Genomic DNA, 15,290 nt, shown 5'->3' with positions numbered 1-15,290 from the left:
ACGAGTGCCGCCCTCATACCCATCACCACTCACATTGATTGTAAAGGAACATTCAATTTTCTTTATTGATTTCATAGACCATATGTATATGAGCATTTAACTAAATCAACATTTTATTTATACATATATCGAGCGGGCCATGCAGCTGGCAGTAGGGACTTCAGGAGCAGATTGATCTAGGCCTGGTCCCAGTGCCGCACACATACCCGTCAGCACTCACATTGATTGTGAAGGAACATTGTATTTTCTTTATAGATTTCATAGACCACATTTATATGAGCATATAACTAAGCCAACATTTTCTTTATACATATATTGAGTGGGCCATGCAGATGGCAGTATGGAGATCAGGGGCAGATAATTCTAGGCCTGGTCACAATGCCACCCTCATGCCCGTCACCAATTACATTGATTGCAAAGGAACATTGAATTTTCTTTATTGATTTCATAGACCATATGTATATGAGCATATAACAAAACCAACATTTTCTTTATAGATATATTGAGCGGGCCATGCAGTTGGCAGTAAGGAGTTCAGGTGCAGATAGTTCTAGGCCTGGTCCCAGTGCGGCCCCTATACCTGTCACCACTCACATTAATTGTAAAAGAACATTGTATTTTCTTTATTGATTTCATAGACCATATGTATATGAGCATATAACTCAACCAACATTTTCTTTATACATATATCGAGCGGGCCATGCAGATGGCAGTAACGAGTTCAGGGGCAGATAGTTCTAGGCCTGGTCCCAGTGCCGCCCTCATACCGTCACCACTCACATTGATTGTAAAGGAACATTGAATTTTCTTTATTGATTTCATTGGCCATGTGTATATGAACATATATCAAAACAACATTATTTTTATAGATATATCGAGCGGTCCATGCAGATGGCAGTAATGAGTTCAAGGGCAGATAGTTCTATTCGTGGTACCAGTGCCGCACTCATACCCGTCACCACTCACATTGATTGTAAAGGAACCTTGACTTTTCTTTATTGATATCATAGACTATATGTATATGAGCATATAACAAAACCAACATTTTCTTTATACATACATCGAGTGGGCCATGCAGATGGCAGTAAGGAGTTCAGGTGCAGATAGTTCTATGCCTGGTCCCAGTGCCGCTCTCATACCCGTCACCACTCACATTTATTGTAAAGGAACATTGAATTTGATTTATTGATTTCATAGACCACATGAATATGAACTTATTACCAAACCAGCATTTTCTTTATACATATATCGAGCGGGCCCTGCAGATGGCAGTAAGGAGTTCAGCGGCAGATAATTCTGGGCCTGGTAATACTGCCCCCCTCATACCCGTCACCACTCACATTTATTGTAAAGGAACATTGAATTTTCTTTGTTGATTTCATTGGCCATGTGTATATGAACATATAACAAAACAACATTATCTTTATAGATATATCGAACGGTCCATGCAGATGGCAGTAAGGAGTTCAGGTGCAGATAGTTCTAGGCCTGGTCCCAATGCCGTCCCTATACCTGTCACCACTCACAAAGATTGTAAAAGAACATTGAATTCTCTTTATTGATTTCATAGACCATATGTATATGAGCATATAACTCAACCAACATTTTCTTTATACATATATCGAGCGGGCCATGCAGATGGCAGTAGCGAGTTCAGGGGCAGATAGTTCTATGTATGGTCCCAGTGCCGCCCTCATACCCGTCACCACTCACATTGATTGTAAAGGAACATTGAATTTTCTTTATTGATTTCATTGGCCATGTGTATATGAACATATATCAAAACAACATTATTTTTATAGATCTATCGAGCGGTCCATGCAGATGGCAGTAAGGAGTTCAAGGGCAGATAGTTCTAGGCGAGGTACCAGTGCCGCACTCATACCCGTCACCACTCACATTGTTTGTAAAGGAACCTTGAATTTTCTTTATTGATTTCTTAGACCATATGTATATGAGCATATAACAAAACCAACATATTCTATATACATATATCGAGCGGGCCATGCTGATGGCAGTAAGGAGTTCAGGTGCAGATAGTTCTAGGCCTGGTCACAGTGCCGCCCCTATACCTGTCACCACTCACATTGATTGTAAAAGAACATTGAATTTTCTTTATTGATTTTATAGACCATATGTATATGAGCATATAACTCAACCAACATTTTCTTTATACATATATCGGGTGTGCCAGGCACACGGCAGTAAGTAGTTGAGGGGCAAATAGTTCTATGCCTGGTCCCAGTGCCTCCCTTATACCCGTCACCACTCACATTGATTGTAAAAGAACATTGAATTTTCTTTATTGATTTCATAGACCATATGTATATGAACACATAACGAGACCAACATTTTCTTTATCGATATATCGAGCGGGCCATGCAGATGGCAGTAAGGAGTTCTGCGGCAGATAATTCTGGGCCTGGTACTACTGCCCACCTCATACCTGTCACCACTCACATTGATTGTAAAGGAACATTGTATTTTCTTTATTGATTTCATAGACCATATATAAATGAGCATATAACTAAACCAACATTTTCTTTATACATATATCGAGCGGGCCATGCAGATGACTGTAAGTAGTTCAGGGGCAGAGAATTCTAGGCCTGGTCCCAGTGCCGCCCTCATACCCGTCATCACTCACATTGATTGTAGAGGAACATTGAATTTTCTTTATTGATTTCATTGGCCATATGTATTTGAGCATATAACAAAACCATCATTTTCTTTATACATATATGGAGCGGGCCATGCAGATGGCAGTAAGTAGTTCAGGGGCAGATAGTTCTAGGCCTGGTCCCAGTGCCGCCCTCATACCCGTCACCACTCACATTGATTGTAAAGGAACATTGAATTTTCTTTATTGTTTTCATAGACCAAATGTATATGAGCGTATAACAAAACCAACATTTTCGATATAGATATACCGAGAGGGCCATGCAAATGGCAGTAAGTAGTTCTGGTGCAGATAGTTCGAGGCCTGGTCCCAGGTCCGCCCTCATACCCGTCACCACTCACACTGATTGTAAAGGAACACTGAATTTTCCTTATTGATTTCATAGACCATAAGTATATGAGCATATAACAAAACCAACATTTTCTTTATAGTCATATCGAGCGGGCCATGCAGATGGCAGTAAGTAGTTCACTGGCAGATACTTCTAGGCCTGGTCCCAGTGCCGCCCACATACCCGTCACCACTCACATTGATTGTAATGGTACATTGAATTTTCCTTATTGATTTCATAGACCATATGTATATGAGCATATAACTAAATCAACATTCTCTTTATAGATATATCGAGCGGGCCATGCAGAAGGCAGTAAGAGTTCAGGGGCAGATAGTTCTAGGCCTGGTACCTGTGCCGCCCTCATACCCGTCACCTATCACATTGATTGTAAAGAAACATTGAATTTTCTTTATTGATTTCATAGACCATATGTATATGAGCGTGTAACAAAACCAACTTTTTCGTTATAGATATATCGAGAGGGCCATGCTGATGGCAGTAAGTAGTTCACTGGCAGATAGTTCTAGGCCTGGCCCCAGTGCCGCCCTTATACCCGTCACCACTCACATGGATTGTAAAAGAACATTGAATTTTCTTTATTGATTTCATAGACCATATGTATATGAACACATAACAAAACCAACATTTTCTTTATAGATATATCGAGCGGGCCATGCAGACGGCAGTAAGGAGTTCAGCGGCAGATAATTCTGGGCCTGGTCCCAGTGCCTCCCTCATACCCGGCACCACTCACACTGATTGTAAAGGAACATTGAAATTTCTTTACTGATTTCGTAGACCATATGTATATGAACATATAACAAAACCAACATTTTCTTTATACATATATCGTGCGGGACTGGCAGATGGCAGTAAGGAGTTCTGGTGCAGATATTTCTAGGCCTGTTCCCAGTGCCGCCCCTATACCTGTCACAACTCACATTGATTGTAAAAGAACATTGAATTTTCTTTATTTATTTCATAGACCATATGTATATGAGCATATAACTAAACCAACATTTTCTTTATACATATATCGTGGGGGACTGGCAGATTGCAGTAAAGAGTTGAGGGGCAGATATTCCTAGTCCTTGTCCCAATGCCGCCATCATACACGTCACCACTCACATTGATTGTAAAGGAACATTGTATTTTCTTTATAGACTTCATATCCCACATGTATATTAGCATATACCAAAACCAACATTTTTTTTATACATATATTGAGCGGTCCATGCAGATGGCAGGAAGGAGATCGGGGGCAGATAGTTCTAGGCCTGGTCACAGTGCTGTTCTCATACCTGTCACCACTCACATTGATTGTAAAGGAACATTGAATTTTCTTTATTGATTTCATATACCATATGTATATGAGCATATAACTAAACCTACATTTTCTTTATACAGATATTGAGCGGGCCATGTAGATGGCATTAAGGAGTTCTGGGGCAGATATTTCTTGGCCTGGTCCCAGTGCCGCCCTCATACCCGTCACCACTCACATTGAAAGTAAAGGAACATTGAATTTTCTTTATTGATTTCATAGACCATATGTAAATGAACATATAACAAAACAACATTATCTTTATAGATATATCGAGCGGGCCATGCAGATGGCAGTAAGGAGTTCAGGGGCAGATAGTTCTAGGCGTGGTCCCAGTGCAGCACACATACCCGTCAGCACTCACATTGATTGTAAAGGAACATTATATTTTCTTTATAGATTTCATAGACCACATGTATATGAGCATATAACTAAACCAACATTTTCTTTATACATATATTTAGTGGGCCATGCAGATGGCAGTATGGAGATCAGGGGCAGATAATTCTAGGCCTGGTCCCAGTGCCACCTTCATACCCGTCACCACTCTCATTGATTGTAAAGGAACATTGACTTTTCTTTATTGATTTCATTGGCCATGTGTATATGAGCATATAACAAAACCAACATTTTCTTCATAGATATATTGAGCGGGCCAAGCAGTTGGCAGTAAGTAGTTCAGGGGCAGACAGTTCTAGGCCTGGTACGAGTGCCGCCCTCATACCCATCACCACTCACATTGATTGTAAAGGAACATTCAATTTTCTTTATTGATTTCATAGACCATATGTATATGAGCATTTAACTAAATCAACATTTTATTTATACATATATCGAGCGGGCCATGCAGCTGGCAGTAGGGACTTCAGGAGCAGATTGATCTAGGCCTGGTCCCAGTGCCGCACACATACCCGTCAGCACTCACATTGATTGTGAAGGAACATTGTATTTTCTTTATAGATTTCATAGACCACATTTATATGAGCATATAACTAAACCAACATTTTCTTTATACATATATTGAGTGGGCCATGCAGATGGCAGTATGGAGATCAGGGGCAGATAATTCTAGGCCTGGTCACAATGCCACCCTCATGCCCGTCACCAATTACATTGATTGCAAAGGAACATTGAATTTTCTTTATTGATTTCATAGACCATATGTATATGAGCATATAACAAAACCAACATTTTCTTTATAGATATATTGAGCGGGCCATGCAGTTGGCAGTAAGGAGTTCAGGTGCAGATAGTTCTAGGCCTGGTCCCAGTGCGGCCCCTATACCTGTCACCACTCACATTGATTGTAAAAGAACATTGTATTTTCTTTATTGATTTCATAGACCATATGTATATGAGCATATAACTCAACCAACATTTTCTTTATACATATATCGAGCGGGCCATGCAGATGGCAGTAACGAGTTCAGGGGCAGATAGTTCTAGGCCTGGTCCCAGTGCCGCCCTCATACCGTCACCACTCACATTGATTGTAAAGGAACATTGAATTTTCTTTATTGATTTCATTGGCCATGTGTATATGAACATATATCAAAACAACATTATTTTTATAGATATATCGAGGGGTCCATGCAGATGGCAGTAATGAGTTCAAGGGCAGATAGTTCTATTCGTGGTACCAGTGCCGCACTCATACCCGTCACCACTCACATTGATTGTAAAGGAACCTTGACTTTTCTTTATTGATATCATAGACTATATGTATATGAGCATATAACAAAACCAACATTTTCTTTATACATACATCGAGTGGGCCATGCAGATGGCAGTAAGGAGTTCAGGTGCAGATAGTTCTATGCCTGGTCCCAGTGCCGCTCTCATACCCGTCACCACTCACATTTATTGTAAAGGAACATTGAATTAGATTTATTGATTTCATAGACCACATGAATATGAACTTATTACCAAACCAGCATTTTCTTTATACATATATCGAGCGGGCCATGCAGATGGCAGTAAGGAGTTCAGCGGCAGATAATTCTGGGCCTGGTAATACTGCCCCCCTCATACCCGTCACCACTCACATTTATTGTAAAGGAACATTGAATTTTCTTTGTTGATTTCATTGGCCATGTGTATATGAACATATAACAAAACAACATTATCTTTATAGATATATCGAACGGTCCATGCAGATGGCAGTAAGGAGTTCAGGTGCAGATAGTTCTAGGCCTGGTCCCAATGCCGTCCCTATACCTGTCACCACTCACAAAGATTGTAAAAGAACATTGAATTCTCTTTATTGATTTCATAGACCATATGTATATGAGCATATAACTCAACCAACATTTTCTTTATACATATATCGAGCGGGCCATGCAGATGGCAGTAGCGAGTTCAGGGGCAGATAGTTCTATGTATGGTCCCAGTGCCGCCCTCATACCCGTCACCACTCACATTGATTGTAAAGGAACATTGAATTTTCTTTATTGATTTCATTGGCCATGTGTATATGAACATATATCAAAACAACATTATTTTTATAGATCTATCGAGCGGTCCATGCAGATGGCAGTAAGGAGTTCAAGGGCAGATAGTTCTAGGCGTGGTACCAGTGCCGCACTCATACCCGTCACCACTCACATTGTTTGTAAAGGAACCTTGAATTTTCTTTATTGATTTCTTAGACCATATGTATATGAGCATATAACAAAACCAACATATTCTATATACATATATCGAGCGGGCCATGCTGATGGCAGTAAGGAGTTCAGGTGCAGATAGTTCTAGGCCTGGTCACAGTGCCGCCCCTATACCTGTCACCACTCACATTGATTGTAAAAGAACATTGAATTTTCTTTATTGATTTTATAGACCATATGTATATGAGCATATAACTCAACCAACATTTTCTTTATACATATATCGGGTGTGCCAGGCACACGGCAGTAAGTAGTTGAGGGGCAAATAGTTCTATGCCTGGTCCCAGTGCCTCCCTTATACCCGTCACCACTCACATTGATTGTAAAAGAACATTGAATTTTCTTTATTGATTTCATAGACCATATGTATATGAACACATAACGAGACCAACATTTTCTTTATCGATATATCGAGCGGGCCATGCAGATGGCAGTAAGGAGTTCTGCGGCAGATAATTCTGGGCCTGGTACTACTGCCCACCTCATACCCGTCACCACTCACATTGATTGTAAAGGAACATTGTATTTTCTTTATTGATTTCATAGACCATATATAAATGAGCATATAACTAAACCAACATTTTCTTTATACATATATCGAGCGGGCCATGCAGATGACTGTAAGTAGTTCAGGGGCAGAGAATTCTAGGCCTGGTCCCAGTGCCGCCCTCATACCCGTCATCACTCACATTGATTGTAGAGGAACATTGAATTTTCTTTATTGATTTCATTGGCCATATGTATTTGAGCATATAACAAAACCATCATTTTCTTTATACATATATGGAGCGGGCCATGCAGATGGCAGTAAGTAGTTCAGGGGCAGATAGTTCTAGGCCTGGTCCCAGTGCCGCCCTCATACCCGTCACCACTCACATTGATTGTAAAGGAACATTGAATTTGATTTATTGATTTCATAGACCACATGTATATGAGCATATAACTAAACCAACATTTTCTTTATACATATATAGAGCGGGCCATGCTGATGGCAGTAAGGAGATCAGGGGCAGATAGTTCTAGGCCTGATCCCAGTGCCGCCCTCATACCTGTCACCACTCATATTGATTGTAAAGGTACATTGAATTTTCTCTATTGATTTCATAGACCATATGTATATGACCATATAAAAAACCAACATTTTTTTTATACATATATCGAACGGGCCATCCAGAAGGCGGTAAGGAGTTCTGGGGCAGATAGTTCTAGGCCTGGTCCCAGTGCCGCCCTCATACCCGTTACCAGCCACATTGATTTTAAAGGAACATTGAATTTTCTTTATTGACTTCATAGACCATACATGTATGAGCATATAACTAAACCAACATTTTCTTTATTCAATATCGAGTGGGTCATGCAGATGGCGGTAAGGAGTTCAGGGGCAGATAGTTCTAGGCCAAGTCCCAGTGACGAACTCATACCTGTCACCACTCACATTGATTATAAAGGTACATTGAATTTTTTTTATTGATTTTATAGACCATATGTATATGAGCATATAACTCAACCAACATTTTCCTTATACATATATCGAGCATGCCAGGCAGATGGCAGTAAGTAGTTGAAGGGCAAATAGTTCTATGCCTGGTCCCAGTGCCCCCCTCATACCCGTCACCACTCACATTTATTGTAAAGGAAGATTGAATTTGATTTATTGATTTCATAGACCACATGTATATGAACTTATTACCAAACCAAAGTTTTCTTTATACATATATCGTGCGGGACTGGCAGATGGCAGTGAAGAGTTGAGGGGCAGATAGTTCTAGGCCTTGTCCCAATGCCGCCCTCATACCCGTCGCCACTCACATTGATTGTAAGGAACATTGTATTTTCTTTATAGATTTCATAGACCACATGTATATGAGCATATAACTAAACCAACATTTTCTTTATACATATATTGAGCGGGCCATGCAGATGGCAGTAAGCAGATCAGGGGCAGATAGTTCTATTCCTGGCCCCAGTGCCACCCTTATACCCGTCACCACTCACATTGATTGTAAAGGAACATTGAATTTTCTTTATTGATTTCATAGACCATATGTATATGAGCATATAACAATCCAACATTTTCTTTATACATATATCGAGCGGGCCATGCAGATGGCAGTAACGAGTTGAGGGGCAGATAGTTCTAGGCCTGGTCCCAGTGCCGCCCTCACAACCGTCAACACTCACATTGATTGTAAAGGAACATTGAATTTTCTTTATTGATTTCATTGGCCATGTGTATATGAACATATAACAAAACAACATTATCTTTATAGATATATCGAGCGGTCCATGCAGATGGCAGTAAGGAGTTCAGGGGCAGATAGTTCTAGGTGTGGTCCCAGTGTCGCACTCATACCCGTCACCACTCACATTGATTGTAAAGGAACCTTGAATTTTCTTTATTGATTTCATAGACCATATGTATATGAGCGTATAGCAAAACCAACATTTTCTTTATACATATATCGAACGGGCCATTCAGATGGCAGTAAGGAGTTGAGGGGCAGATAGTTCTATGCCTTGTCCCAATGCCGCCCTCATACCCGTCAACACTCACATTGATTGTAAAGGAACATTGTATTTTCTTTATAGATTTCATAGACCATATGTATATGAGCATATAACAAAGCCAACATTTTCTTTATTGACATATCGAGCGGGACATGCAGATGGCCGTAAGTAGTTCAGGGGCAGATAGTTCTAGGCCTGGTCCCAGTGCCGCCCTCATACCAGACAACACTCACATTGATTGTAATGGTACATTGAATTTTCTTTACTGATTTCATAGACCATATGTATATGAGCATATAGCAAACCAACATTTTCTTTATACATATATCGAGCAGGCCATGCAGATGGCAGTAAGTAGTTCAGGGGCAGATAGTTCTAGGCCTGGTCCCAGTACCGCCCTCATACCAGACAACACTCACATTGATTGTAATGGTACATTGAATTTTCTTTACTGATTTCATAGACCATATGTATATGAGCATATAGCAAACCAACATTTTCTTTATACATATATCGAGCAGGCCATGCAGATGGCAGTAAGTAGTTGAGGGGCAAATAGTTCTATGCCTGGTCCCAGTGCCGCCCTCATACCCGTCACCACTCACACTTATTGTAAAGGAACATTGAATTTGATTTATTGATTTCATAGACCACATGTATATGAACTTATTACCAAACCAACATTTTCTTTATACATTTATTGTGCGGGACTGGCAGATGGAAGTAAAAAGTTAAGGGGCAGACTGTTCTACGCCTTGTCCCAATGCCGCCCTCATACCCGTCACCACTCACATTGATTGTAAAAGAACATTGAATTTTCTTTATTGATTTCATAGACCATATGTATATGAACACATAACAAAACCAACATTTTCTTTATACATTTATTGAGCGGGCCATGCAGATGGCAGTAAGGAGTTCAGGGGCAGATAGTTCTAGGCCTGGTCCCAGTGCCGCCCTCATACCTGACACCACTCATATTGATTGTAAAGGAACATTGAATTTTCTTTATTGATTTCATAGACCATATGTATATGAGCATATAAAAAACCAACATTTTTTTTATACTTATATCGGGCGGCCATCCAGAAGGCGGTAAGGAGTTCAGGGGCAGATAGTTCTAGGCCTGGTCCCAGTGCCGCCCTCATACCCGTTACCAGCCACATTGATTTTAAAGGAACATTGAATTTTCTTTATTGATTTCGTAGACCATATATATATGAGCATATAACTAAACCAACACTTTCTTTATTCAATATCGAATGTGTCATGCAGATGGCATTAAGGAGTTCAGGGGCACATAGTTCTAGGCCTGGTCCCAGTGCCGCCCTCATACCAGTCACCACTCACATTGATTGTAAAGGAGCATTGAATTTTCTTTATTGATTTCATAGACCATATATAAATGAGCATATAACAAAACCAACATTTTCTTTATACATATATCTAGCGGGTCATTCAGGTGTCTGTAAGGAGTTCAGGGGCAGATAGTTCTAGGCCTGGTCCTAGTGGTGCCCTCATACCCGTCACCACTCACATTGATTGTAAAGGAACATTGAAATTTCATTATTGATTTCCAGTCTATATGTATATGACCATATCAACAAACCAACATTTTCTTAATACATATATCGAGCGGGCCACGCAGATGACAGTAAGGATTTCTGGGGCAGATATATCTGGGCCTGGTCCAAGTGGTGCCCTCATGCCATTCAAAACTCACATAGATTTTAAAGGAACATTGAATTTTCTTTATTGATTTCCCAGGCCATATGTATATGAACATATAACCAAACCAACATTTTCTTTGTACATATATCGAGAGGGCCAGGCAGATGGCGGTAAGGATTTCAGGGGCAGATATTTCTAGGCCTGGTCCCAGTGCCGCCCACATACCCTTCACAACTCACATTGATTGTAAAGGAACATTTAATTTTCTTTATTGATTTCAATGAACATATGTATATGAACATATCACCTAACCAACATTATCTTTATAGATATATCGAGCGGACCATGCAGATGGCAGTAAATAGTTCAGGGGCAGATATTTCTAAGCCTGGCCGCATTGCTGCCTTCATACCTGTCACCACTCACATTGATTGTAAAGGAACATTGAATTTTCTTTATTGATTTCCCAGTCTATATGTATATGAACATATCACCAAACCAACTTTTTCTTAATACATATATCGAGCGGGCCATGCAGATGGCAATAAGGAGTTCATGGGCAGATAGTTCTAGGCCTTGTCCCAGTGCCGCCCTTATTCTTGTCATTGCTCACATTGATTGTAAAGGAACATTGAATTTTCTTTATTGATTTCATAGAACATATGTATATGAACATATCACCAAACCAAAATTATCTTTATACATATATCGAGCGGGCCATGCAGATGGCAGTAAGTAGTTCAGTGCCTGGTAGTTCTAGGGCTGTTCCCAGTGCCTCCCTCATACCCATCACCACTCACATTGATTGCAAAGGAACATTGAATTTTCTTTATTGATTTCTTAGAACATATGTATATGAGCATATCACCAAACCAACATTATTTTATACATTTAACGAGCAGGCCATGCAGATGGCAGTATGGAGTTCATGGGCAGATAGTTGAAGGCCTGATCCCAGAGCCACCCACATACCTGTCACCACTCAAATTAATTGTTAAGGAACAATGAATTTTCTTTATCGATTTCATAGACTATATGTGTATGAGCATATTACTAACCCAACATTTTCTTTATACATATATCGAGCGGGTCACGCAGATGGCAGTAAGGAGTTCATGGGCAGATATTTTTAGGCCTGTTCCCAGTGCCGCCCCCATACCCGTCACCAGTCACAATAATTTAAAGGAACATTGAATTTTCGTTATTGATTTCATAGTCCATATGTTTATGAACATATTACCAAACCAACATTTTATTTCTACATATATCAGGTGGGCCAGGCAAATGGCAGTAAGGAGTTCAGGGGCAGAAAGTTCTAGGCCTGGTCCCAGTGCCGCCCTCATACATGTCACCACTCACATTGATTGTGAAGGAACATTGAAATTTCTTAATTGATTTCATAGACCATATGTATATGAACATATCACCTAACCAACATTTTCTTTATACATGTTTCGAGCGGCCAAGGCAGATGGCAGTAAGGAGTTCAGGGGCAGTTAGTTCTAGGCCTGGTCCCAGTGCCGCCATCATACCCGCCACCACTCACATTGATTGTATAGTAACATTGTATTTTCTTTATTGATTTCGCAGTCTATATGTATATGAGCATATAACTAATCAAACATTTTTTTTATACATATATCGAGTAGGGCCATACAGATGGCAGTAAGGAGTTCAGGGGCAGATAGTTCTAGGCCTGGTCCTAGTCGTGTCCTCATACTCGTCACCACTCACATTGGTTGTAAAGGAACATTGAATTTTCTTTATTGATTTCATAGACCATATGTATATGTACATATCACCAACCCAAAATTTCTTTATACATATATCGTGCGGGCCTGGCAGATGGCAGTATGGAGTTGAGGGGCAGTTAGTTCTAGGCCTTGTCCCTGTTCTGCCCTCATACCCATCACCACTCACATTGATTGTCAAGGAACATTGTATTTTCTTTATTGATTTCATAGACCATATTTATATTAGCATATAACTAAACCAACATTTTCTTTATAGATATATCGAGCGGGCCGTGCAGATGGCAGTAAGGAGTTCAGCGGCAGATAATTCTGGGCCTGGTACTTCTGCCCCCCTCATACCCATCACCACTCACATTTATTGTAAAGGAACATTGAATTTGATTTACTGATTTCATAGACCACATGTTTATGAAATTAACACCAAACCAACATTTTCTTTATACATATATCGTGCGGGACTGGCAGATGGCAGTGAAGAGTTGAGGGGCAGATAGTTCTAGGCCTTGTCCCAATGCCGCCCTAATACCCGTCACCACTCACATTGATTGTAAAGGAACAGTGTATTTTCTTTATTGATTTCATAGACCACATGTATATGAGCATATAACTAAACCAACATTTCCTTTATAGACATATCGAGCGGGCCATGCAGATGGCCGTAAGTAGTTCAGGGGCAGATAGCTCTAGGCCTGGTCCCAGTGCCGCCCTCATACCAGTCAACACTCACATTGATTGTAATGGTACATTGAAATTTCTTTACTGATTTCATAGACCATATGTATATGAGCATATAACTAAACCAACATTCTCTTTATAGACATATCAAGCGAGCCATGCAGAATGCAGTAAGGAGTTCAGGAGCAGATAGTTCTAGGCCTGGTAACTGTGCCGCCCTCATACCCGTCACCACTCTTATTGATTGTAAAGAAACACTGAATTTTCTTTATTGATTTCATAGACCATATGTATATGAGCATATAACAAAACTAACACTTTCCTTATAGATATATATAGAGGGCCATGCTGATGGCAGTAAGTAGTTCAGGGGCAGATAGTTCTAGGCCTGGCCCCAGTGCCGCCCTTATACCCGTCACCACTCACATTGATTGTAAAGGAACATTGTATTTTCTTTATTGATTTCATAGACCATATGTATATGAGCATATAGCAAACCAACATTTTCTTTATACATATATCGAGCAGGCCATGCAGATGGCAGTAAGTAGTTCAGGGGCAGATAGTTCTAGGCCTGGTCCCAGTGCCGCCCCTATACCTGTCACCACTCATATTGATTGTAAAAGAACATTGAATTTTTCTTATTGATTTCATAGACTATATGTATATGAGCATATAACTCAACCAACATTTTTTTTATACATATATCGAGCGTGCCAGGCAGATGGCAGTAAGTAGTTGAGGGGCAAATAGTTCTATGCCTGGTCCCAGTGCCGCCCTCATACCCGTCACCACTCACACTTATTGTAAAGGAACATTGAATTTGATTTATTGATTTCATAGACCACATGTATATGAACTTATTACCAAACCAACATTTTCTTTATACATATATCGTTCGGGACTGGCAGATGGCAGTAAAAAGTTAAGGGGCAGACTGTTCTACGCCTTGTCCCAATGCCGCCCTCATACCCGTCACCACTCACATTGATTGTAAAAGAACATTGAATTTTCTTTACTGATTTCATAGACCATATGTATATGAACACATAACAAAACCAACATTTTCTTTATACATATATTGAGCGGGCCATGCAGAAGGCAGTAAGGAGTTCAGGGGCAGATAGTTCTAGGCCTGATCCCAGTGCCGCCCTCATACCTGTCACCACTCATATTGATTTTAAAGGAACATTGAATTTTCTTTATTGATTTCATAGACCATATGTATATGAGCATATAAAAAACCAACATTTTTTTTATACATATATCGAGCGGGCCATCCAGAAAGCGGTAAGGAGTTCAGGGGCAGATAGTTCTAGGCCTGGTCCCAGTGCCGCCCTCATACCTGTCACCACTCATATTGATTGTAAAGGAACATTGAATTTTCTTTATTGATTTCATAGACCATATGTATATGAGCATATAAAAAACCAACATTTTTTTAATACATATATCGAGCGGCCATCCAGAAGGCGGTAAGGAGTTCAGGGGCAGATAGTTCTAGGCCTGGTCCCAATGCCGCCCTCATACCCGTTACCAGCCACATTGATTTTAAAGGAACATTGAATTTTCTTTATTGATTTCGTAGACCATATATATATGAGCATATAACTAAACCAACACTTTCTTTATTCAATATCGAGTGGGTCATGCAGATGGCGGTAAGGAGTTCAGGGGCATT

Source organism: Schistocerca gregaria, chromosome 1 (genome assembly GCF_023897955.1).
Source record: "Schistocerca gregaria isolate iqSchGreg1 chromosome 1, iqSchGreg1.2, whole genome shotgun sequence".
Lineage (NCBI taxonomy): Eukaryota > Metazoa > Arthropoda > Insecta > Orthoptera > Acrididae > Schistocerca > Schistocerca gregaria.
Note: the sequence above shows the minus strand (reverse complement) of the source record.